The sequence below is a fragment of the Tamandua tetradactyla genome, chromosome 25 (assembly GCF_023851605.1).
Source record: "Tamandua tetradactyla isolate mTamTet1 chromosome 25, mTamTet1.pri, whole genome shotgun sequence".
In the NCBI taxonomy this organism is placed as follows: Eukaryota; Metazoa; Chordata; class Mammalia; order Pilosa; family Myrmecophagidae; genus Tamandua; species Tamandua tetradactyla.
In genome coordinates, this window is record NC_135351.1 from 12,119,113 (window position 1) to 12,144,557 (window position 25,445).

At 36.4% G+C, this 25,445-nt stretch overlaps 1 pseudogene; it reads left to right on the forward strand.

Annotated features, from left to right (window-relative positions):
• LOC143668768 (large ribosomal subunit protein eL13 pseudogene) overlaps positions 1-2,482 on the forward strand; it is an 89,920-nt pseudogene extending 87,438 nt beyond the window's left edge.
• The last annotated feature ends 22,963 nt before the right edge of the window (positions 2,483-25,445 follow it).

Below are 25,445 nucleotides of genomic sequence, written 5' to 3' on the forward strand. Positions count from 1 at the left end.
AAACTTTGTTTTCTCAGCTCTGCTTCAGGCTAATGGGCTTTGAAGTTATTTTCTGTGGTCTCTTTCTAGTGCAAAAGTTTGGTCTCCTGTTCAAGTGTCACCTGTGCTAAGTAAGGAAAGCTCATCCATTAGGGTCTTGCAGCTCTGAGAAGGTGTCATGGTGCCTGGGGCAACCTCTAGAGTTTCACTTATAGCAGCTGCTGGGAGATAAATGTGGGATGGTCCTTGTTACAGAAATTAGACAGATCAGGAAGTAAACAGAGGTAGGTGTCTTTCATCTGTCCCAGCTCGGAAGACAAGAGGCGGAGAAGGGGCCGGGGGTGGGGTAGGGGGGGAAGAATTCCTCTTCTAATTCCTCTAAGGGTCAGTTCTCTCAGACTTATGTCGGTGTCTGACACACCTAATCTTTTAGGGGATGTTTTTGAAAAAGAGAAAGCGGGGAAAAATCATAAGCCACTGAAGCTGTCGAGTTTTTGCTTTTAGAAAAGTCCTGCTCTCTTGTATTTGCAGGACTGCTACTCTATATATGTGGTTTTTGGGGATTCTGCCCTTCCTCCAATGAGGAGGAAAATTAGAAGTGCAACTTTTCTGATCTGCAAACTTACTCTTAAAACTTACAAGTGCCCACCCTTTTAACCACCTACTTAAAAAAACAAAAGATTTTTATATTGAATTCCATTATCTTGGTGAACTAGGGCAATTTCCAACTCAGTTCCTGTTGGCCCCATTATCTTTTTGAGTTGACTTCTCAAAATTTCAGCCATGTTGAACAGCTACTTGAATCTTCCCTTAGCAAAACATGAATGGCCTATCATGGGTCTGTTGTTAATTTGTGACAAGTTTTAAGAATGGGTAACTGGAGAAACAGAAAGATGTGTGAACTTGTTTGAGAGAAAAGGGACATTGTAGGGTCGGTTCAGGCACAGGATCTTCAACTTCCAATTTCTCACTTATTCTAATGTCAAGTATGTTTATTTCTAAGTGATGGATCATCTGATTCTTTTTTCAGGATGGAGATTCACTAACTTTTCTAACAACACAAACAGTAAAGCTAATGTTTTTTTCATTTAAAAGGTCAAAAATTTATCTTTCTACAGAGGATATATTTTCTTTAAATATATAGAAAATTCAGATAAGCAAAAAAGATAAATTTTAATATTTTGAAATACAGTTTTATTAACATTTTTCTAAGCAGATACACAAATATATTTCCAATAAGGAAGTATAGGCACATGCTATTTTGAAATCACATATTTACTTAGCAATAATGTGAATATTTTAATGGTCAATGATATTTCATTACATGAATAACCGTGCCATAATATTTTGCATTTTATTTGTGTAATTTCCTCAAAGGGAAAGATTTTTTGTTTTCTATGTTTTACTTTGACATAATTCAAAAAATAGTGAAAGATAATGCTGATGATCAAAAGTTCTTTCCTTCTTTTGGCGGTTTATTTTAAAATTTTATATTTAATTTCATATTTTATTTTTCCATATACCTTTTAAATCAAATATATGAAAACTTTTTTGACATTTGATATTAATAAGATTGATTAAGAAGAGGCAATCACTCTGATCTAAAATACTTGTCTACTTCAAATACCAAAGTGGCATCAAAGATTGTTATTCAGAATCAATACAATAAAAATTCCTCTACTGGAAGCAACAGGAGTGGCTTGAAATTGTGTTTTCTGTGAAAAGTACAAAATTTACAAGTGGAATATTGCTTGCTTGACGGTTTAGCTTTTGCAAACTTAAATAAACGATTTTAAATGCTCCAAAATACTCATTTCAAAGGACGAGTGGGCAATTTCAAAAACAACAGATTTTCTGAGTCCCAAATCCCTTGAAAAAGCTAAAGGCATTTAAGCAATTGATCTCTGTCATCTTTGAAGATCCATATGCTATGAAATGACTTAAACTTGAGAAATGAATAGAACTCCATTTCTTCCCATTTGGAGTAAATATTCAGTCCATTCCCAGGGCCCACTCCTTATCAGTTCCTCACAAATGTTCTCCCTTTGTCTGGTTCCTTCCTGAATTAATCTCTGCTTGCCTGGACAATGTAGGCATGTTCACAGCAGTCCAAGGAGACATTCTTGTCCTGGGTCTGTCCTCTAGGTAACTCATACCCTTGTTCCACTGTGCATTGGTTATTCAGTTCTCTATCTAGTGAGATGTGGCTTACCTACTCGGAGTTCTGGGGTATCACACAGATGCAGGGGTGGATGTTCTCCTGTTGTGTTTTTATGGACTCTTCTCTCAACTTCAGGCATCTTCTGATACCTTGGGTCTTTCAGCAGATCTGTATCTCCTGCCCAAAGTCCCCGGTGAACTCTTAGAAACCTTCCTTCTCAACCACATGGTGATATCAGGTCCAGGTGGCGAGATGACTGTCTCCTCTCTGATGCTTGCCAGTTTCCACTCGGTGCAGAAAGCAGTACTTCTCAGAGAGGCTTGGATAACCCTAAGGAAATGAGGAACTATGCCCAGTGCTCTCACGTGCCTCAATACCTATTGTCTTGCCTCTGCACCTCAGGCAAAGCTTACCACTCCATTTGATGACAACTTTTCCCTGAGACTTTCTCCCTCAAAATCTGTCTTCAAGTTTCTTAGAGAACCAAGCGTTATTTTCCTTTTTGTATGTGGAAAGAAGTTCCCTTATTTTACATCCTTCCTTCTGTTAATGCTGTGGCTCTCTGCACAGACTGTTAAGCGTTTCTCTTGACATACAAAGGAAGAAAAGCTAGATACAACCTTTGTATGTTAGGACATCCTTTCCTTTTTCAGGAATTATAGCCTTTAAAGACACAAATCTTATTAAGCGTTTTGCATTTAGTTCTAAGCGGAAAGCTGAACATTTATATGTTGTTCTAAGTGATGTCTGGCCTCTCATTGAAGCAGTAAATGTCATTAATTCGGTGGGGGGGAGGGAGCTCATGGCCCACGACATTCAATAGTAAATGCCAAAGCAATATTACCAAGCAGGCAGACAACTCAGCAGACACCAGCCTAAGTGAGAGAACTAGGAGTTCCCTCTACTACCACAGTGAGGCTGCTTAGAGTTGCCATTAACCCCAAATCCTATCCTTGGAAGATGGTCAGGAAAGGAGGACTGCTACAGGGGGTGAAATGGAGCAAAAAGTGAATTTTAAATTTGAATTGCCTTATATTACCTATAACAGACTCCTTCAAACCAGAGACTGCGGAAAGCTAATTACTAAGAGTAAGTTCCACCCCTCTCAAATGGTTTCCTCTCCTTCCCAAGATGGCATCTGAGTGCAAGGGGAGTAAAGAGACATTTCTACTTTTGCATAATCCAGTTCGTGCCTTGTAACAGAGTTCAACTTAGAAACAGATTTAATGTATTTTAAAGTCTCAACACATTTCTTGGCACATGATATGTGCTTGAAAATTACTGCAATTATGATTATCTTGTTGGCATGATCCTACTAAATATATGTCATCAAATCAGAGTGCCTATATTTTAAGGCTTTTTGATTCTTGATTCATCAGCATATTAGTTATTTTTCTCATCCAACCATCAATTTTTGTTTACTGTGCCTATTCAAATTGATGGCTAGCATTCAAGTGTTAGTTATCCCTTTGGAAAGATATATTTTTAAAGACATTTGCATATTCAAAAAGACAAAGATAAACATTTACACAGATATATACAAATAATTTTAATAATAAAACACTGAGCTTAAACACCAGGTTATAATTATGATTTTTAGATTTCTTTGCATTTATGATATCATGGAAATTCTCCATTTCAATTAATATTTACTGATATAAGTATTTTAATGCCTATGTATTATTAGATATTTCTTTTTATGAATATGCTTTTTCTATGAATATGGTGAAGGCCATTAACTGTTCCTTGGTATTTATTCTCTCCTTAATTTTCATAATGGAAGCCTCTAAAGTCTAACTGAGTTGTATAAGTGCCCAGCTACAAAGATTCACACACATGCTTATGCAACATACACAGATACACACACACAGATATAGAGGAACACAGACACAGACAGAGAAGCACACATTTATAAAAAGCTGAACTAAAAGTACTTGAAGATTTTTACAGTGGTGTATCATTTGGTGGTAGAAATATTGGACATTTTTATTTTTTATTTTTTATTTGTTTTCATTTTTTGTTTACTTGCCTATATTTGGTATTTCTTTGAAAGTTACATCTTTGTCTTATGTAGAAAAGGATTACATCTAAAATATATTATTGACACACGTTTTAAAGTGATTGATGAGAAAATATCACTATATTCTCTTTTAATTTACATCAGTGTAATGGAAATAACTGATAGGTTAAGATAGAGAAAATAGACAATTATCTAACAAAGAAAATTGTACTTTTTTACAGTATACTTGTGGAGTAAGAGAATAGTCCACAAGTAGAGGAGAATAAAGGAAATATGGCGATGTTTTTGTGAAAATGGATTGTTCAAAAAAAGTATATTTGTTCTTAGATATAAGTAACTTATTCTATAAGTAATGCACATGGCCTCATGCCTTTGACATTTGCTCAATCTGTTTTTAGGAGGTAACCAATCTATCTATAAAACTCAGCCCCAACACCATTAAAATAGATTCTGAAAAATAATCACCCAGTTGAGAGAGACAAGGAACTAGAGCTTAGGGAGAAAAACCCCCACAATCATATCTATATACATAGATAGTTTAAAGATATCAATTCCAAACAGCTTTTCTTTCTTTGCTAATTCCCTTCACTGTTTGAAATGAAATTTGGTGTCAGCATTATCAGAATTTAATAATGAATGAATATGTTATTTTATCCTTAGGAAGATTATGCACTCACTTTAACAGAGAAACATTTATTCTGCTTGATTATGACGGTGCTCATCAATTTTTCATTTTTCTCAGAAGTGATCATGATAAGGATAATGAAGTTGAGATTGGCAATTCATCAGTTTCTGATGAAGATTTGTTGAGAACTTCTAGTATTCAAAAAACCTCACCCTCATTTATCCAGTCCAATGCTGGTATTAATCCCTTTCCTTGCCTTAAATGTTTTTTCCTCTTTTAGAGATTGATAAATGAGATAATGTACAGAAAAGTGCTTCCTAAACTCTGAAGTGCTACACAAATGCAAGGTATTATTATTTAGAATTGTGATGTATGTTTGGCATTGAGGATGGTGCTTTTTGTTTAATAATGATATCTAGTTCTTTTCAATTGCTTGGAGGATCCACAGAAAAGTCTTATTGATTGGTAAATTAATGCTACAGTCTTTCTTTTGTATAGGTTTCTGAGATGGTCATTATTCCTCTCTTGAAGATTTCATGCAATTCAGAAAGGATAGAAACATAGGTTTTTAACATTTCATGACTCTTTCCCGCCAGATAAGATGGCATTACTTTAGATATGCTTCTCTTTCTCCATTCTATTTTATTCCTCTTTTAATCCTTTGACACTTATGGACATTGAAATGCTCTATACAATCTCATCACTGAGAGGAACTTTATTTTATGGTTGCCAGCAGTAGCTTGAATTTCATTTATCTTTTTTAAAAAAAACAAAACAAATTTTAATGTTAGAAGTAAATAGAACCTTCTCTTGGACTTGATAGTTTTCCCTATTCTAAAATATTCTTCTCTATAATGCCCTTACATAATACTAAGTAATTTATGCTCTGAAAATCTTCAGCAAGACCCTGTGGAATTACCACCAAAACAAACTTGTGCCCACTCTGTCTTTTTAGGTCTTGATTGTCCATTCTAATTTCTCCAACTGTTGTCAACCAGCGTACTATAACTCACATGTGTGATCTGAACCCTTCACAGATATACCTGCAACATGAAAAGACCTGGGGGCAGAAGTACTTAAACTAAATATTTTGTTATGAAAAATGTTTTGCACATAAAACCCCTGTTGGGATAGATGTTGCGAAGTGGAACACAGTGGAATTCAAGCTGCTGTCTGTTGTAAGCAAGAGATAACCAACTTAGTTTTAGTCTAAAGGACAGCTGGTAACAAAGAAAAGGCCTGACGTTACCAGAAATTGTTGGACTGTTCCTGGTGACTATAACAGATCAAGCATAAAGCAAAAATGCTATACAAAATGATTACTAGTTCTGGAAGAATAAATAACTGCCCACATTTTGAATCACTACTATATCAGAGCATGATGGTGCTATAGTTTTTGCTTATAAAGTGTTGTTTTGAGTCTTACACTACTTCAGGGGTGGTAAGTAATATTCTAACATTTAAAACTATGCCACAAACTCTGAGAAGTTGAGAATTACTCAACTATCCAAGATGGTTGCTAAAGGAGGAAGATATAATGTCACTGTCATATTTAATAGTCTGAGTAAAACATACTGATGAAATGCTAATTTCAATTGGTTTATTCAGTATCTATGACTTGCATTTTCCAGAAACAACTTATTTCAAAATTTGAAAGACAAAACCACTATCAATCACCAGCTTCTGAAAGATTTTATTTTCCTTTTATGTTTAAACACTTCCACTTGTAGTCAAAGAATACAAATTCATGCCGAGATACTGTAAAATTGGGCACATTTTAGATTTTCTTGGTCCATTATTTCAGAGGAGGAGGGAAGAACTTCTATTCTCTTAAAAGAAAGGAAGTTTATGTTCTAGCTGATAGAGATGTGGGGACTTAGAGGGACTGGGGTATGAGAAGAGGCAATGGTGTAGTCAGTTCTTGAAAGGAGTTGAAGAAAACTGATTGGAAAACCGGTTCAGGACTGCAGGACCATATTGTGGAAATTCAACTGAAATTACATACCACAGATCCTATGGCACTTATAGATATTGATTATTTAAGACGACTAATACAGGTTGAAGAAACCTGCTTCAAAATTCCAGTGGCCTGACACAATGGTGCTTCCTATTGCTGTTTTCCAAAGTAGTTATTCATGCTTGATGACATTCTGCATACTCCCCCAGCAACCCAGGTCCTTTCCATCTTGCAGCTTTGTTATCCTTTAGGACCATGGAATCTGTTGCTGGAAACTGAATCCAGCTGGCAGGTGGAGAACAAGGACCAGCAAGAGAATCAAAGAAGTTATCAGTGCCCCAAGTTGAAATGGCATGTTGATTCCATTCCATTAGACAAAACTCAGTAGCACGACTACATGTAAATGTAGGGTGTTCTAGTTTGCTAGCTGCTGGAATGCAATATACCAAAAACGGAATGGCTTCTAAAAAGGGGACTTTAATCACTTGCTAGTTTATAGTTCCAAGGCCAAGAAAATGTCCCGATTAAAACAAGTCTGTAGAAATGCCCAATCTAAGGGACCCAGGGAAACATACCTTTGTTCAAGATGGCCGATGAAGTTCAGAGTTTCTTTCTCAAGTGGAAGGCACATGGCGAACACGGTCAGGGTTCCTCTCTCATCTGGAAGGGCACCTGGCAAACATGGCATCATCTGCTAGCTTCTTCTCTTGGGTTCCTGTTTCATGAAGCTCCCCGGGAGGCATTTTCCTTCTTCATCTCCAAAGCGCTGACTGATGGACTCTCTGCTTTGTGGTGCTGCAGCATTCTCTGCTCTCTCTGAATCTCTCATTCTCCAAAATGTTTCCTCTTTTATAGGACTCCAATAAACCAATCAAGACCCACCCAAATGGGTGGAGACATGTCATCACCTAATCCAGTTTAACAACCACTCTTGACTAAATCACATCATCCAGAGAGATGATCTGATTAGTTTTAAGCAAAACAGTATTGAATAGGGATTATTCTACCTTTATGAAATGGGATTTTGATTAAAACATGGCTTTTCTAGGGAGCATACATCCTTTTAAACCAGCACACAGGGAGTGCTGAAAAATGTAGAATTTGGCTGAGAAACTGGTTCATAGCAACAAGTCTACACTAACAAAATGGAGCATACATCTCTGGCAGGTAGCTAGCCATCTCCGCCTCAGCAAAGCTCTGTGATTTTTCTCCAGCAGCACTAAACAGCTCCATTTTAAAAGTGGAAAATGTGGCTAGTTGTAAAGTTTTCCAAAGGGAGCATGGTGGAAGAATAATGGAACCAAGGAGAAATTCCAACGATAATACCTGAGTACCAAATTGTTCAAGAAAGAAACAAGTCCATGAGTGGCCCATATATTTGGAAAACAGAGTATAAAGATTGAAGGACAGAGCAATCACATCAAGGTTGCAAAAGTGGACATGAAGGTGAGACAAGGAGGGAGAGCGCTGGACAGGTAAAATGATTTAATCACCACGTGTGTTTTGGGCACTTAGATTACAGAGTTGGAGCAAATAAGGCTGAGGATGAGGCCATTGCAGGTGGCAGTGAAAGGGAAGTGAAAAGGAAAAGGCCCTGAAAATCTAGGGTGTTATGCAATGCATGTGAATTTTATTCCCAGGATAGTGGGATGTGACAGATTGATTTATAAACATGTCCTGAATCCTTCATGCTCTCCATCCCACCCTTTGCTATATAATTTTGTCATGCCTTTCCACTGTGGATGAGGCATTCTGCCCTGTAACTTTTTACCAGCTATGGGACTTGAATGGACCAATGAAATGTTAGAATGTGTGACACAAGTAGGGGCTAAAAATGTTTGTGTTTTTGCTTCCTCTTTCTTGCTTCTTTGCCTTTGCCCTGAGACTACACTTGGGGTAGCTTGCAAATGAGACTTTCAGAGTAGAACAGGGTTGCCCCACTTGAAGGAGCTGAGGTCATAGGCAACCAGCCCAACAGTAAGAACTCAATCAAGATCAACAGAGCAGTCTGGCTTACCCTTCACCAGCAAACCATGAGTGAATAATAAAGGCTTCATTTCATATGCCATTGAAGTGTTGCAATCATTGTGCTGTGTCATTGTGGCAATAAGTAACTATCCAAGACAAGAGCTGGAAAGGAGCTCCAAAGAGAATGAGGTGAGTGACATGGAAGCTGAATAGGCTGCAAGGCCCTTTTCAAGTGTTTGGTTCATTTAAAACCATTCAACCTATGGCCAGATTAAAGCCCAGGCATTTCCCCTTCCACCAGTTCAGTTCTAGGCTTAACTCACTTCTTTATTCACAGACATGTTGACTTCAGATGGTTTTGTTATTGTGATTATGTAATTTAATTAAGTTTCCTGTAAATGGAAGACAGAGAAGTATACAAACAGAGGTTAATCACATGCTAAGAAGATATTACTTTGAAAGCACAGTTGACTGTCTTGAAAAGTGTAGAAAATTATACATCCTTAAGTCTTTTGCTGACATATCTGAGGAAAGTTACAAAAATCAAGGACTGGTGTCTCAAATTAACACAAGTCCATGATTTCCTTTAATAAAAACAAAGCAAGGCATTGAAAAAATTGCACTATGTGGCTAATCCAGGAAGATACAGGTACCTTAAAAAGTTGACCCTGATACAAATAAAACACTTTGGGCATGGAAACGATTGTGGAATAATTATTGCAGAATTATCTTTGTTATATTTATATGCCTTGTAACTAAAACAAGACTTAAAGGACATAGGATTCGATTTTTGTGCTCACTTTAACTCTTTCAAGCTGTCAGTCAACTACTGGTCCCAAATTAATTGGATAAGAGAGGTTCTACCTATCCATCTACATAGAAACACACAAAAGCTAGCTACCCATTGTAAGTGCCTCCAATGCCACAGCTATCCTGCTCTATTCTCTAGGGAGAATGGAGTGCTGTAATTTAGAAATCTTTAGCTTAAGACTTCGTTTTGACCTCAAAGATTTAAAGGCGTTAATTCTAAAAAATAAAAGTATGTCAAGTGATTATAAGGTAGTTTTTCCAGGTTTTGACAACATTGTTTAAAATCTAAATAAATTTATTTAATAGCTTTATTGGTATATAATTCATACACCATAAAATAGGTCCATTGCAATTGTACATTTTAATTATTCCTATCAAATTTAGAGAGTTGCACAGTAATCACCACAAATAGCTTTAAAACATTTCCATCACCCCAAAAAGTTTCTTCCTGTCCTTTTGTAGGCAATCTGTGTACTCACCTCTAGCCCTAAGCCACTCCTAATCTGTGCTCTGTCTCTGTAGATTCTCCTTTTCTGGATAGTTCGTATAAATGGAATCATGTAACATGTGGTCTTTTGCATCTGACTTTTTTTTTAACTTAGCGTACTCTTCTTGAAGTCCATCCATGTTATGGCATTTGATATAAATTTTGATACTTTGAGCTTTCATTTTCATTCTAAAGACTTCTAATTTCCCTTATGATTTTTCTTTAATCTGCAGATTTTTTTAAAGTATTTTATGTAATTTCTAGGTATTTAAGGATTTCCCAAATTTCTCACTGTTGTCCATTTCTAATTTAATTCCATTGCGGTCAGAGAACATACTTTGAATAATTTCAATCCTTTATAAATTTATTGAGGTTTGTTTTATGATTTGGTTTCTCTTAGAGTCTAGTCTACGTGGGTTAAAAAAAAAGACTTTGTTATCGTTGAATGGATTGTTCTATAAATATTAGTTAGATTAAGTTCGTTGATAGCTGTTCAAGTGTACAGGTTTCCATCTAGTTGTTTTGTCAATTATGAAGAGTGTAGCATTGAAACTCCAATTCTAATTGTTGAATTGGCTGTTTCTCCTTTTATTTCTGCATTTCCATCCATTTTTGCTTCACATATTTTGGGTCTCCTCTTGCAGGTGCATGTTTTAAAGTAATTATGTATTTCCCTTATGTATTGACCCTTTTATCACTATGAAATGTCTCTCTTTTTCTCTAGTAATGCTTCCTGCTTGTCTTAAAGTCTATTTTTTTCTGGTATTAATATAGATGTTCCAGCTGTCTTATGGCTATTATTTGCATATATTTTCTCTATTATTTTACATTCAACCTAAGTGGGTCTGTGAATCTAAAATGCATCTTTGTACACTGTTAGATCTTGCTTCTCTAGCCAGTCTGACAAAATGTGCTTTAACCATTCACAGTTAATGTAATTATTGAAATAGCTGAATTCATATCTGCCAAGTTTTCATTTGTTTTCTGTATGTCTAATTTCTTTTCCTTCTTCATTGCTTTTTTGTGTAAAAAAGAAACAAACAAGTATTTCTTATGTCTATTTTTTGTTACATTTTTAATGTTTGCTCTAGGGATTATAATTCATATATTTACTTTTCTCAATCCACTTCAAGTTAATCTGACTTATTCCAGGAAAATATAGCAACTTTGCTGTAATGTGGCTCCATTTTCCTCCCCATTCCTTGCAGCTCTGATTGCCATATATATTGCCTCTCTATATTTTAGATCTATATATGTTATAAACCTATCAATAGAAGTATAATTATTGATCATGACTTTGAAAGAAATTAAGAAAATAAATGTGAAAAGGCATTTATATATTCTTTTATATTACCTACATATTTTCCATGTCCAATTATCTTCATCCCTTCTTCTGGATTTGAGTTACCATTTGGTGTTTTCCTTTTTCAGCCTGTAGGACTTCTCTAGCATTTCTTGTAAACCAGTGCTACCAGCAGTAATCATTCACAGGCACTGCATTTCTAGGAAAACTTTGATTTCACCTAGAAACTTTTGACGTTTAATTTTTTTTGATAGAAAATACTTGGTCCCAAGGTTTTTTTGTTTTTGTTTTTGTTTTTTTCTCCCATAGGATATTGATTATGTCATTCTGCTGCCTTCTGGCCTCCATTGTTTCTGACAAAAAAGTTAACTTTTCATATAGTTGTTCTCCTGAACACAAATCAGTTTTCTCTTGCTACTTTCAAGATTCTCTCTTTGTCTTTGTCATCAGTAGTTTTGCCATTATGTGTGGATCTATTTCTGTTTATCCTTCATGGTTTCCTTGTGTTTTTTGAAGGTTAATATTTTTCATCCAATTTGGAGACTTATAAACAAAATTATTTTTTATTAACTATATTTTATCTGCCCTTTCTCACTCTCCTCTACTTCTGGGACTGTGAGTATACCTAGGTTTGTAGGTATGTAGTTGTCCTATAAGTCTCAGATTCCCTGTTTCTTTTTCTTCAGTCTTTTTCTTCTCTGATAATCAGATTGGAGATGTTCAGATTGGAACTATCTTCAAGTTCACTGTTTGTGCTTCTGCCATCTCAAACCCACTGCTAAGCCTAGATGGTAGATATTTCATTTCCGTTTTGTACTTCTTAACTACAGAGTTTCCCTTTGGTTCTTTTACATGGTTTCTATTTTTTATCATGATTTCTTATTTGTTGAGTCATAATCATAATATTTTCTATTAATTCTTTAAACACCGTTCCCTTTAATTTTTTTGAACAGATTTTTTGAGGCTGCTTTGAACACTTTGCTAAAACTAACACATTTATCCTTGTAGAGACAGTTTTTAACCAATCTTTTTTTCTTAGGTATGGGTTGCATTTTTCTGCTTTTGGTATGTCCTGTAATTACCGGTGGGAAGAATTAAAATTTTAGCTAATTTATTATAGTAACTCTGGATTCTGATTTTTTCCCCCAAGCTGTTTTTCTTTCTTTCTTTTTTTATAAGTAATTTGCCCGGACTTAGTCTGTGTTGATGCTCTTTTCCACAGTATGTGGTCCCCGTGTCTCTGTTAAGTTTTTCTTTTTGATTACTTTTTAAAAGCAGTTTTATTGAGATACATTCATATACCATACAACCCATCCAAAATGTACAATCAATTTTTGTATAATCACAGAGTTGTTCATCTATCATAACAATCAGTTTTAGGATATTTTCATCACTCCTAAAAGAACAATCCCACACCCCTTAGTCGTTACCTCTCAATCCCTCTATCCTTGCTCTACATAACCAATTATCTAATTCCATCTACAGATCTATATTTACATTTTGTATAAATGGAATCATACAATATGTAGCACTTGATGTCCAATTTCTTTCACCCAGCATAATGTTATGTTTCTTTTTTTCACATGGGCAGGCACTAGAACCCTCTCTCCAGCATGGCAGGCGAGAACTCTGCCACTGAGCCACCGTTTCCTGCCCTGTTTCTTTTTAATTATTATTTTTCAATCAACAAAATTGTAGGCTTACAGAAGAGTCATGTAAAAATGCAATGCTCCCATATACTCTCCTATTGGTGATCTTTTGCAATGGTGTAGTACTGTTGTTAAGTTGATGAACGGATATTAAAATAGTACTATTAATTATAGTCCATAACTAGGTTTATTTTTTCCCAAAGATTATCTAACACTGGAATGAAGAGATTGGCACTTAGTTTACTCATCACATATACTGAGAGTCTGAGGGAAGAGGACACTACATGTCATGCAGGGGCAAATGGTGGTTGCACCCAGGAGTGCAAAATCTGAGTTGCACTCAGATGTTGAGGCAGCACATGATATTGTACCTTAATTTTAGGTCTACCCAATGCAGCTGTGCTGAGTGCAAGGGGAAAGTTTAAAATTGTAGGAGTAATGTACAAGAACCAGTAGAATCCAGAAGGTGATGTGCCGGTGTCTTGTTACTCTGAGGTCTGGCAGCAATATAGAGAAATGCTTCTGAACAGTTAATCCAGAGGATAACAGGGGAGGTTCTTCAAATCTACAGCAAACAAAAACCATCTTGCTCCCAGTGCCCCTCCTTACCCAAGCACTCTTTTATAAAAAAAAAGAAAAGAATAATTAATTTAACACATTTTTATGCTTGCAGAAAATCATGTCAAAATTACAGCATTCCCATATACCACCATGTTGTTGGCACCTGTGGTAGTTGGAGTCAGTTGTCAACTTGGCCAGGTTAAGGCACCTAGTTTTGTTGCTGTGGACATGAGCCAATGGCATGTGAACCTCATCTATTGCTGATTACATCTGCAGTCGGCTAGGAGGCATGCCTGCTGCAATGAATGATGTTTGATTTAATTGGCTGGTGCTTAAATGAGAGACCGCAACGAAGCACAGCCCAAGCAGCTCAGCATACCTCATTTCAGCACTCACAGCTCAACCCAGGCCTTCGGAGGTGCAGAAAGGAATCACCCTGGGGAAAGTTGTTGGAACCCAGAAGCCTGGAGAGAAGGCCAGCAGAGACCCTCCTGTGCCTTCCCACGTAAGAAAGAACCTCAGTGGAAAGTTAGCTGCCTTTCCTCTGAAGAACTAACAAACTAAATCCCCTTTTATTAAAAGCCAATCCATCTCTGGTGTGTTGCACTCCAGCAGCTAGCAGACTAGAACAGCACTTTAAATTTTAGTGTAGTACCTGTATTACAATTGATGAAAGAATGTTAAAATTGTACATTTAACTATAATCCATAGTTTATATTGGGTTTATTTCTCTCCTTATACCACCCTGTTATTAATGATTTGTATTGGTGTCATATTTTGCTCTCACTCATGAAAGAACATTCCTACACTTGTATGAGTCCATTGTTTACAATGGGGTTCAGTGTGTTAAACAGTCCCATGTTTTATCTTATAATTTTTATTCTAGTAATAATATAGGACCTAAAATTTCTCCTTTAAACCACATTCACATATATAATTCAGTACTGTTAATTATACTTACTACGTGCTACCATCACCACCATCCATTTCCCAAACAATCTAAATAGAATTTGTATACAAATTAGGCATAAGCTTCCCATTCTCTACCCCCAGTTCTTCCTCTGGTAACCTATATTCTAAATCTGTGAGTTTGCTTATTATAATCAGTTCATTTCAGCAAGAATGTACAATATTTGTCTTTTTGTGTCTGGTTTATTTTACTCAACATAATATCTTCAAGGTTCATCCATGTTGTCACATAAATCAGGACATCATTACTTATAAGGCAGAATAGCATTCTACTGTGCATATATACACCACATTTTGTTTATCCATTTGTCAGTTGATGAATTGATTGATTCCATCTCTTGGCAGTTGTGAGTATATTGTTAGGAACATTGGTGTGGAAACACCTGTTCGAGCCCCTGCTTACAGTTCTGAGTATTACCTAGTAATGGGATTGCTTGGTCATAAGGTAATTAAATAGATAGCTCTCAGGAATTGCCAAACTGTCTTCCACAGCAACTGCACCATTTTTGATTCCCCAAAACAATGAATGAGGGTTCCTATTTCTCCACATCCTCTCCAACATTTATCGTTTTCTGGTTGTTTAAATAGTAGCTATTCTAGTGGGTGTAAAATGATATCTCATTGTGATTTTGATTTGGAATTCCCTAATAGCTTGTGGTTTCTAGCCATTGGTGTGTCCTCTTTGGAGAAATGTTTATTAAAATCTTTTGCCCATTTTTTTACTTTGGTTTGCCCTTTTATTGTTGAGTTGTAGGATTTTTTATACATACTCTGCATATTAAACCTTTATCAGATGTGTGGCTTCCAAATATTATCTCCTGTTGAGTAGAGTATTGTTTCACTTTCATGACAAAATCCTTTGATGGTCAAAACTGTTTAATTTTGAAAAAGTCCTATTTATCTATATTTTTCTCTTGTTACTTGTGCTTTGGGTGCAAAGTATAAGAAATCATTGCTTAATGCAAGATACTGAAGATGCTTCCCTACATTTTCTCCTAGGAGTTTTAAGCCCTGGCTCTTATATTTAGGTCTTTGACCCATTTTGAACTCATTTTTCTGTATAGTTTGAGATAGGGTCCTCACTCATTCTTTTGTATATAAATATCCAGTTTTACTACCACCATTTGTTGAAAAAGCTACTCTTTCCGAATTGAGTGGACTTGGCAACCTTGTCAAAAATCAATTAGCTATACATGTCAGAGTCTATTTCTGAACTCCCGGTTTGATTTCATTGGTCAACATACCTATCCTTGTGCCAGTACCATGCTGTTTTGATCACTATAGTTTTGTAATATGTTTTAAATTCAGGACATGTGAGTCCTCAGACTTTGGTCTCTTTAACAAGATTGTTTTTTGCTATTCTGGACCCCTTATACTTCCAAACAAATTTGATAATTTTCTTCTCCATTTTTGCAAAGCAGAATGTTGTTATTTTGATTGGGATTGCACTGAATCTATAAATCATTTTGGGCAGAAACGATATTTAGTCTACCAATCCATGACTACATTATGCTCTTTCACTTATTTAGGTCATCTTTGATTTATTTTAGCAATGTTTTGCAGTTTACTACAGATAGGTCCTTTACATCCTTAGTTAAATTTATTCCTAGATACTTGATTCTTTTAGTTGCTAATGTGAATGGGTTTTTTTTTTCTTAATTTCCTCCTCAGCTTGCTCATTACTAGTGTGTAGAAATGCTACTGATTTTGGCACATTGCTGAATTAGTTTAACTCTAGTCGCTTTGCTGTTGATTTTTTGGGACATTCTATACATAGAATCATGTCATCTGCAAATAATGAAAATTTACTTCTTACTTTCTAATTTGGGTACCTTTTATTTCTTTTTTGCCTAATCTCTCTAGCTAGAATTTCCAGTACTGTGTTGACTAACAATGGTGACAGTGGGTATACTTTTCTTTTTCAAGATCTTAGGAAAAGCTTTCAGTTTCTACCATAGAGTAAGATAGCAGCTGTGGGTTTTTCTTGTATACTCTTTATCATGTTGAGGATTCTTTCTATTCCTATCTTTTAAAGTGTTTTTTTTTAATGAAGAAAGTATGCTGAATTTTGTCAAATGCCTTTTCTGTGACAATCAAGATGATCATTTCCCCCCTCATTTTGTTGGTTTGATGTATTACATTAATTTATTTTCTTAAGTTAAACTAACCTTGAATACCTGGGATAAAACCCACTTGATCATGGTATTGATGTAATGTTGGATTCAATTTGAAAGTACTGTTTGAGGATTTTTGCAACTACATTCCTAAGAGAAACTTTTCTGGTAGTATTTTTGTCTGGCTTTGGTGTTATGGTGATTTTGGCCTCATAGATGGGGTTAGGTAGTGTTCCCTTCTGTTCAATTTTTGGAAAGAATTTGAGCAGGATTGGTAATAATTCTCCTTGAAAAGATTGGTAAAATTCAGCTATGAAGCCATCTGGTACTGGGATTGTCTTTTTTGGGAGGTTTGTGATAACTGATTAAATCTCTGTCCTTATAATTTGTCTGTTTATATTTATTTTAGAGTCACTGTAGGTTGGTCTGTGTTTTTAGGAATTTGCTCATTTCATCTAGGTTGACTAATTTTACTCTTACAGTTGCTCATAGTATCCTCTTATGGTAGCTTTTATTTCTCTGGGAGTGTTTTCTCTCTTTTTTAGTTGTCAGTCTAGCTAACGGATTACCAGTTTTATTGATCATTCAGAGAGCAAACTTATGGTTTTGTTAATTATCTCCATTGTTTTTGTTTTCTCAATTTCTTTTATTTCTGCTTCAATCTTTGTTGTTACTTTTCTTCTGCTTGCTTCGGGGTGGTTTGCTATTCTTTTTTCTAGTTCACACAATTGTACAGCTTGGCCTTTGGTTTTAGCTCTTTTTTAATTTTTTCGTGTGTTTAATGCTATGAACTTCCTCTCAGCAGTGCCTTCACTATATCCCCATAAGTTTTCATATGTTATGTTCTTGTTTTCATTTGTCTCAAGATATTTACTGATTTACCTTCCAATTTCTTCTTTGACCCACTGATTACTTAAGAGCATATTGTTTAACCTCCCTATATTTGTGAACTTTCCAGTGCTCCTCCTAGTTACTGATTTTCAGCTTCATTTCATTATGATCAGAGCAGATGCTTTGTGTGATTTCAACCTCTCTAAATTTTTGAGACTTATTTTTTGACCCAATCTGTGATCTATCCTAAAGAATGCTCCATGCACACTTGGGAAGAATGTATATCTTGTTGGTTTGGTGCGAAATGTTCTGTATATGTCTGTTAGGTCTAGTTCATTTATCGTATTATTCAAGTTCTCTCTTTTCTTATTGATTTTCTGTCTAGATGTTCTATCTTTTGCCAAGAGTGGTATATTGAAGTCTTCAACTATTATTGTAGAAATGTCTTTTCTCCTTACAGTTTTGCCTTTGTTTGCCTATGTACTTGGGAGCAACTTGGTTAGCCGTATTCATATTTATGATTGTTATTTCTTCTTGGTGGATTGCCCCTTTTATTAATATATAGTGTCCTTTTTATCTTAAAACAGCTTTGACTTAAAATCTATTTTGTCTGTTATTGGTATAGCTACTCAAATACCAACTCTTTTATGGTTACTGTTTGCATGGGTAATCATTATTCATCCTTTCACTTTCAACTATTTGCATCTTTGAGTCTAAGTTGAGTCTCTTGTAAAGAAAAATACAGTCAGATCATGCTTTTATCCATTCTCCTGCCCATATATTTTAATTAGGGATTTTAATCCATTAGTATTCAGTGTCATTACTGCAAAAGCAGTACTAGAGTCATTACACCCTTTGTTTTTTTTAATGTCACATATGTATTTTTTCTCTCATTTCCTTATTGTAATCTCCTTTTCTGTATAGTTGTAATTTGTGATGTATCTGACCGCTGGCTTTATCATTTTTTTCTGTATACTTTTAAAATATTTATTTGTAGTTACCCTAGGGGCTGTATTCTCAACCTACATCTATCCACTAATATGAAAATATATCAACATCGTTTCTGCTCCCATATTTCTCCGTTTACCCTCTTTATGTTGTTTTCTCCACTTTTCAATTTATATTTTGCACATTCATTGTATGGAAATGCCTTTTTCTTGTTCAATTGTATTCTGATTCTTATATAAATTAAAGAGTAAAGTTTTTTGTTGAGAATGCAGTATTGTTGGTTTTTGCATTTACCCTTCTAGTTTCCCTTACTGATGATTTTCATTTGTTCACTCTACTCCAAACTATTCTCTCTTGTCTTTTCCCCCAACTTGCAGAACTTCCTTTTGTAATTCTTGAATGGCATGAATCTTCTTGAACTCTCCCAGATTCTGTTTATCAATTAGTATTTTAAACTCTCTCTCATTTTTGAAGGACAATTTTGTTGGAGAAAGAATTTGGGGCTGGCAGTTTTTCTTTCAGTTCCTTAAATACATCATACCACTGATGTCTCCAAGATTTCTGATGAGGAATTAGTACTTAGTCTTATTGAGGATCCCTTGTATGTGATAAATCACATTTTTTCTTTCTTCTTTCAGAATTCTCTTTTTATGTTTGGCATTTGATATTCTGATTAGTGTGTGTCTCAGAGTAGAACTACTAGGATTTATTCTATTTGGAGTATGCTGAGTTTCTTGGATATGTATATCTATGTCTTTCATGTGAGTTGGGAAGTTTGGGGTCACTATTTCCACAAATATTCTTTCTGCTCATTTTCCCATCTCTTCTCTTTCTGGGACACTCATGATGCCTATGTTTGTGTATTTCATGCTGTCTCACAAATCCCTGACACATTGCTCATTTTTTCCTATTCTTTTCTCCATCTGATCTTCTGACTGTATGATTTTGATTGCCCTGTCTTCTAGTCTGCCAATTCTTTCTTTACCCTGATCATATCTGCTGTTGTAACCCTCCAGTGTATTTTTTTTCAGTATGAACAGGCTCCAGGAATTGAATCCAGGTCTCTGGCATGGCAGGCAAGAATTCTTCCACTGAGCCAACATTGCACTGCCCTCTTTGCACTCTTTTCTATTTTTGGGGGGGGGGGGGGGTGCATGGTCCAGGAATCGAACCTGGATCTTCTGAATGGAAAGCAAGCATTTTTCCACTGAACCACCCGTGAACCCCCTCTAGTGTATTTTTAATCTGTACTATTGTGGCTTGCACCTCTATAGTTTCTGTTATGCTTCGTTTTATACTTTCAAATTCTTTATAGGCATACATTGTCTTCATAATATCCTTTCTCTCTTTGTGCATAATTCCCTTCATCTCCCTGAATTGATATAGGAGATTTGTTTGAACATCTTTGATTGTTCCAAATTCTGAATCTCCTCTTAAATTTTAATTTGTTCCCTTGACTGAGCCATATTTTCCTGTTTCTATGTATGAGTTGTAATTTTTTGCTGATGTCTATGCATCTGGTTATCTTGATAAATTACCTGTTAAGGCCAGTTTTTCCTTCTAGTCTAGAGCTTTGTTATTGATGACTTTTTAGTGTGAAGGCTCTCCTTTGACACTTTGTCTAATTTATTCTAGACATTTTGAACAACGTGTGTCTAGCTGTTCAGATTTTCTCAGATCTTCTTCATCTGATTCTTTCCTTGGATATGCAGTGTGATTTTAAGTGTGCACATTTTGTCCAATTGTTTCACCACCAGGGAAGAGCTTACTTCACTCTGTTCCTTCTCCACTAATCTTTATCTGGTCTCTTTGTTTTAGTGCAGACTTTTCTCCCTAGCTCCTGAGATTTGTTTAAGTTCTCTCCCTCCTTCATTGCCCTTTTTTCCTTAAACTCTTCAGTGCTAGAGCATATCGTATCTTATGCTCCATTTGTTTAAACTCCTGCCCCATTTGTTTTACTTTTATTGTTTTCTATGAGGGTTTTCTGCCTCCAGTTTCTTTCCTGTTAGAGTATCCCACCTTAGGCATGGCAATGGGGTCCGTCCATAAAGAGAGTTCACTTCAGAAAAGTTCATCTTCCTTTAGATGTTCTGCCGAATGAAATGGAATTGAGTGAGGGTGTAAGAGTTCTTACCAGCATTTCTTTCACAGTCTCTCTTTCTCTCTTTTTTGCCCCTGGGGGCCCTTTTCTATGTAGTACTCCTCAGTGACTTGTGTTTCACCTAGATCTTTGAAGACTTAGGTCTTTGTGCTTGGATATGTGTGGAGTTCTAACTTGCTGCTATTAGTCAGTCTACAGTCTCAGTCCACAGTGGGAGGGACCCGGGGGTGCTGTCTCTGTATGGTACTCAAGCTGCATGGGACTGAGTGAGGGGGAGGGGAACAGAAACTAACCAGTGTCTGCAAATAGAGTTCTCCTACCTGAGATTTTTGTTTCCACAACTCAGTGTTTATGGGAATCCTTCTCCAGTTTCTACCATCCTCCAGAGTTCTAAGCAAGTAGGTTTTGTCCTTTTATTCCCTACATATCAGGGGAAGCTTTTTGAGGGGATTTCTTATGTCACCATGTTCATGACATAACCCAAGTTACTACTTTTAAATTCTTAGTTTTTATTTTTAACCTGACCCCTTAAGGATCATGCCTGTGTCTACATAGATTTGCAGTTAGCCAATCATCTGACTAATCTTTGCTCAATCACATCAAACACTTCCAACCTCTACGGATGAATCTCAAGTGTGCCTTTCAACAACATCCAATTTTCAAATCTGTGCTGGCTTTTTACTCTTGCTGGGCCATCCTGGAACTGCTTTGGCACCCTTTTATTGCATGTCAGCCATGTATGTGTAGAGAGATTGTCTACTCCTTCTATGGCGCTCTCATTTCCAGGACTGCATGGTTAAATTTCTGGTTGGTCTACCACTTATCCCAAGTAGGACTTCAAATTCATGTCTTCCTTTTGGTTTCCCACTGAGTTTGTTCATTTTATTGACAATGTCACTGATTGTAGGATTTTCACCTTATGCCACATCAAATTAGCTTCCTGCAACATTGAAACTCCTCATTTTTATAGCCAGCTCTTGCCCCAATATCACTACAGGTCAACTGAGCTTGGTGTGGAGTAGAATGTGACATCCCCAGGAAAGAATGAGACAGACTCTACTCCCCTTTCCTGAATGCCAAGAATTTTTCATAAATAAATGCATCTTTATTATTTTTTTTTTGTTTGCCTTCTGTTATTTTTCTTAGAACACTAAAGTGGTGGGTATTTGACAATTTTGTCCGGGTTCAGAGTTGTTTTTAGTGGAGGAGAATTTTGGACCTCTTCACACTAGAAGTCCCCAGCATTGTCCACATTTGAAGAAGTACAGGCCCTGACATTCTTGTGCACGAAAAATAGCTTTTTTCTGTGTTCCTGTCTCTAGTATTTATTTCCTACAACCATGTGTGAAGCTCACCCCACATCTGTCTTATCATCCTCTCTCTGCTTGTTTAAAAACAATAGAAAAAGCACATCACATATTTTGCTTGGCTAATAACTAAGCTCTATATTGAATGGCAGCCTTCTAGCATTGAATATATAACTGATCCCTATGAACAATGATTAGAGGTACAGGGTTCTGGACTTTGTAGATAAATTTAAATCAACTCACCATTTAAAAAAATCAGCAAAAGTAGCTTCTTTTTTGCTTTTTGTGTTTAAGTTTTGCTGCTGTCTAGAAAAAAAAAACACTGAGCCATTACATCTATCCAGCAATGACAGGAAAAGGAAGGTGTGTTACTGGACACGCTTACCACGACTGGAAAGCATGCCTGCAAACTACTTTAGTGCTCCCCCTGTAATAACATTCTCTGGGACCTCAACGCACTCCTCTTGTATAAATGGTAGATGATTAAGATCATTTCAGAGCCTGTAAGGTATGTAAAGAGGGAAGCAAATCAAACACTAAGTTCTGGTCTGTGACAGTTAATGTCGTGTGTCAACTTGGCTAGGTTATGTTGTCCAGTTGTTTGGTGAAACACTGACCTAGATGCTGCTGTGGATATATTTCAAAGATGTGATCAGCATCTGCAATCAGTTGACTTTGAGTAAAGGTTTTACTCTCCATTTTACTCTCTGGGTAGCCTCATCCAATGATTAAGAGCCAGAACTGTCATTGCCTGGAGAAACAAAAGAACATTCTGCCTTAAGACAACACCCTCTAGTTTCCAGCCTGTTATCCTTCGCTATGGACTTTGGACTTAAGACTTCAGCATCAACTCTTACTGGAATTTCTAGCCTGCTAACCTGCTTCAGAGAATTTGGATTGGCCAGCCCACACAATCATAGTGAGGCAATTCCTGGAAATAAATCCCATGGTATATATGTATATATATCCATATATCCTGTTGGATCTGATTTAATGGAGAGCTCTGACTGACACAAGGATGAAATCTCTTAGCACTTAGAAGAGGAGGCCTGTGCTTTCAAAAGAGTTGGTAAGGGCGGGCCATGGTGGCTCAGCAGGCAGAGTTCTGGCCTGCCATGCCAGAGATCTGGGTTTGATTCCCAGTGCCTGCCCGTGCAAATTAAAAAAAAAAGGAAAGAACTGATAAACAGATAAAAGGAAAGGATTGAAGAAGCATGGTGAAATAATTAGATGGCACAAGCCTCAAAAGAGAAAAAGTTGATGCACAGAGCTATGGCTGTATGGTAATTGGGGGTTGGGTTTGTGCATACCAAAAGCCTTTCAGCAGGAGAACCAACCAAAAGGGAACAGTCTTCTGAATTCTTCTAAGACAGAGAAGGAGGGAATATGATAAAAGAAAGAAACAGAAGGCAAAGAGGTGTTTGCTGACAGATGGAGGCTGTGGAGGAACACTGTTGGATATAATAGAGCAGGGGGAGGTTGGCAGAATAACCAGGGGAGGGGTGAGAATTCCGCAAGCAAAAATATAACCTGAGGGCCTAACATTTGGAAATGAGGTTAAAAGAAAAAAAGATTTTCTTCCGACCTAAACAGAGACACACAATTGCAAGGCAAAAAATGGCAATTTTTTTTTTTTAAATACCAGGCGTCCCTCTAAGAGAATGCTCTGATAAATATAAATTAGTAATTAACATGCTCATTATAATCAGATCATCATATCCTGATTATATTAAGTGAATCATTGTTAGGTATGAAAATATCCAAGATGACTAAAAAAGTTTCCTTTCATGTTCTAATGTATACTTTTAATGTGGGAATCTAAATATCTACCTGTGGAGGCTTCCTTCTCAGGTGAGTCCTGTCTGCCACCTGTTTCACAATTCATTGCTGCCCTGGGGCATTTTTTGGAGTCAGCTATTTGTACTAAAAGGGAACTAATGAATAGTGCAAATGCCACTAAAAAAATAAATAAATAAATAAAGTGCCTTTATCAGAAGGCACAGATGTTAACTTATCAGATACAGGGGAAGGAAACTCTTGCTAATTGGATCCTATTCTCCCTCTGTCAGTTTCATTTAAGGAGACATTTAAACAGTATACAGCTGGAATTGAGAAGCTCTCTTTAAACAATATGACATAAAACTAAGCTGGTTTAGGGTACTTCAGTGTCAACATCCCACTTCTTTTTTCTAGCGTGGCTTGCCTCTCGACATAAAGATGTTATTAGCATTGGAGTAAATTATTAAGCAAACAAGAAAGTCTCCCTAGAGATGAAGGAAAGCTTAGGGAATTGACACTGGGAGTAGTTTTCAGTCAAATTGACTCAAAAAGGCAAGGCACGTTTCCAACCCAATTTCACTTTGCAGTTGATTTTAAAATAACTCTTTTAGATTGCATTTTGTCAAAATCATTCATTTCACAAAGCTAGAAAGTCGATGCTCTATGAGATGAAAGAGCCTGATGAAAATCATAGCGTGCTTCAAGAAACACTCTTGCTTTAATCTCAAGTTAGTGATGCTTCCAGTATAACATCTTATCTCTCTCTCAGATCACATGAGATTAAGTTGTAGTCATTTTTTGAAGGGTTCCACTCTCCTATATTATTTCCATTTCTTCACAAATTCCCAGGGAAACAGAATTTGATATTTCTTTTTTATCCACATTTTTTATAACGCCTAAAATAGTAACGAAACTCCTCAAAGCCTATACTGGCCTTTAAATAAAAATGTAAAATTTTGAATGTGGTTCAAATGCATTTTTTATGTTTCTATATTCCTCTACTGGTGCATCACGTGGAAAAAAATGCATTATATGAGACCAGTTTTTCTGGGTGAGAAAAAAAGTTAGCACTCTCTGTTGAGTCACAGGCAGGTTACCTTCAGTGACTTTGCTGTACTATTATTTTCCCTGTATCAGGTAACTTATGGTTACTCCAGGCCTGTAACTCTTATTGAGTTGATATGGCACTATGTCATGCTGGTATATTAAATGACTCAGCTGAGTATGGACAGGCAGTTTTTAAAATTGTTTTCTGGCCCTCCAAATTTTTTTTTTTTGTATGCTACATGGCGGGGTCACAATTCATTATTTTTCCGTGTGGTAATCCTGCTATCACAGCATCATTTGTTGAACTTTTTTGTGTGATTGGTTGGCTTTTGTTTGCTTTGGCCTGTCTGTTTTTCAAGGAGTGCACTGACTGGGAATCGAACCCAGGTCTCCCACATGACAGGTGAGAATTCTACCACTGAACTACCCTTGCAGCCCCCCGACACTTCTACAATTTATTTTACATTTTCCTTGAGGACCTCTTCTTTCTTTCACCTGCACATACCTATAGAATGGAGGTTTCGTGAGGGAGACTTCAACTTCAGTGCCTAGCTGAGTATCTGATATATATATACACATGTTACAGCCTCTTTGTTTCATTCATTCCTGCTTTCATGTCTATTTTCTGGTTTAAAGACATTCCATTTGCCGCATGGATTGCAAGTGATGTTCACTTATTCCTTTAATTCTTGTTTAATTAAATTTTTTTTTAATGTTAAAAATTTTTTGGTGGCCTAAGGCCAGGACTTTGTCAAAAAAAATGTATGCGGGGGTGGGCAACTGTGGATCAGTGGCGGAATTCTCACCTGCCATGCCAGAGACCTTGGTT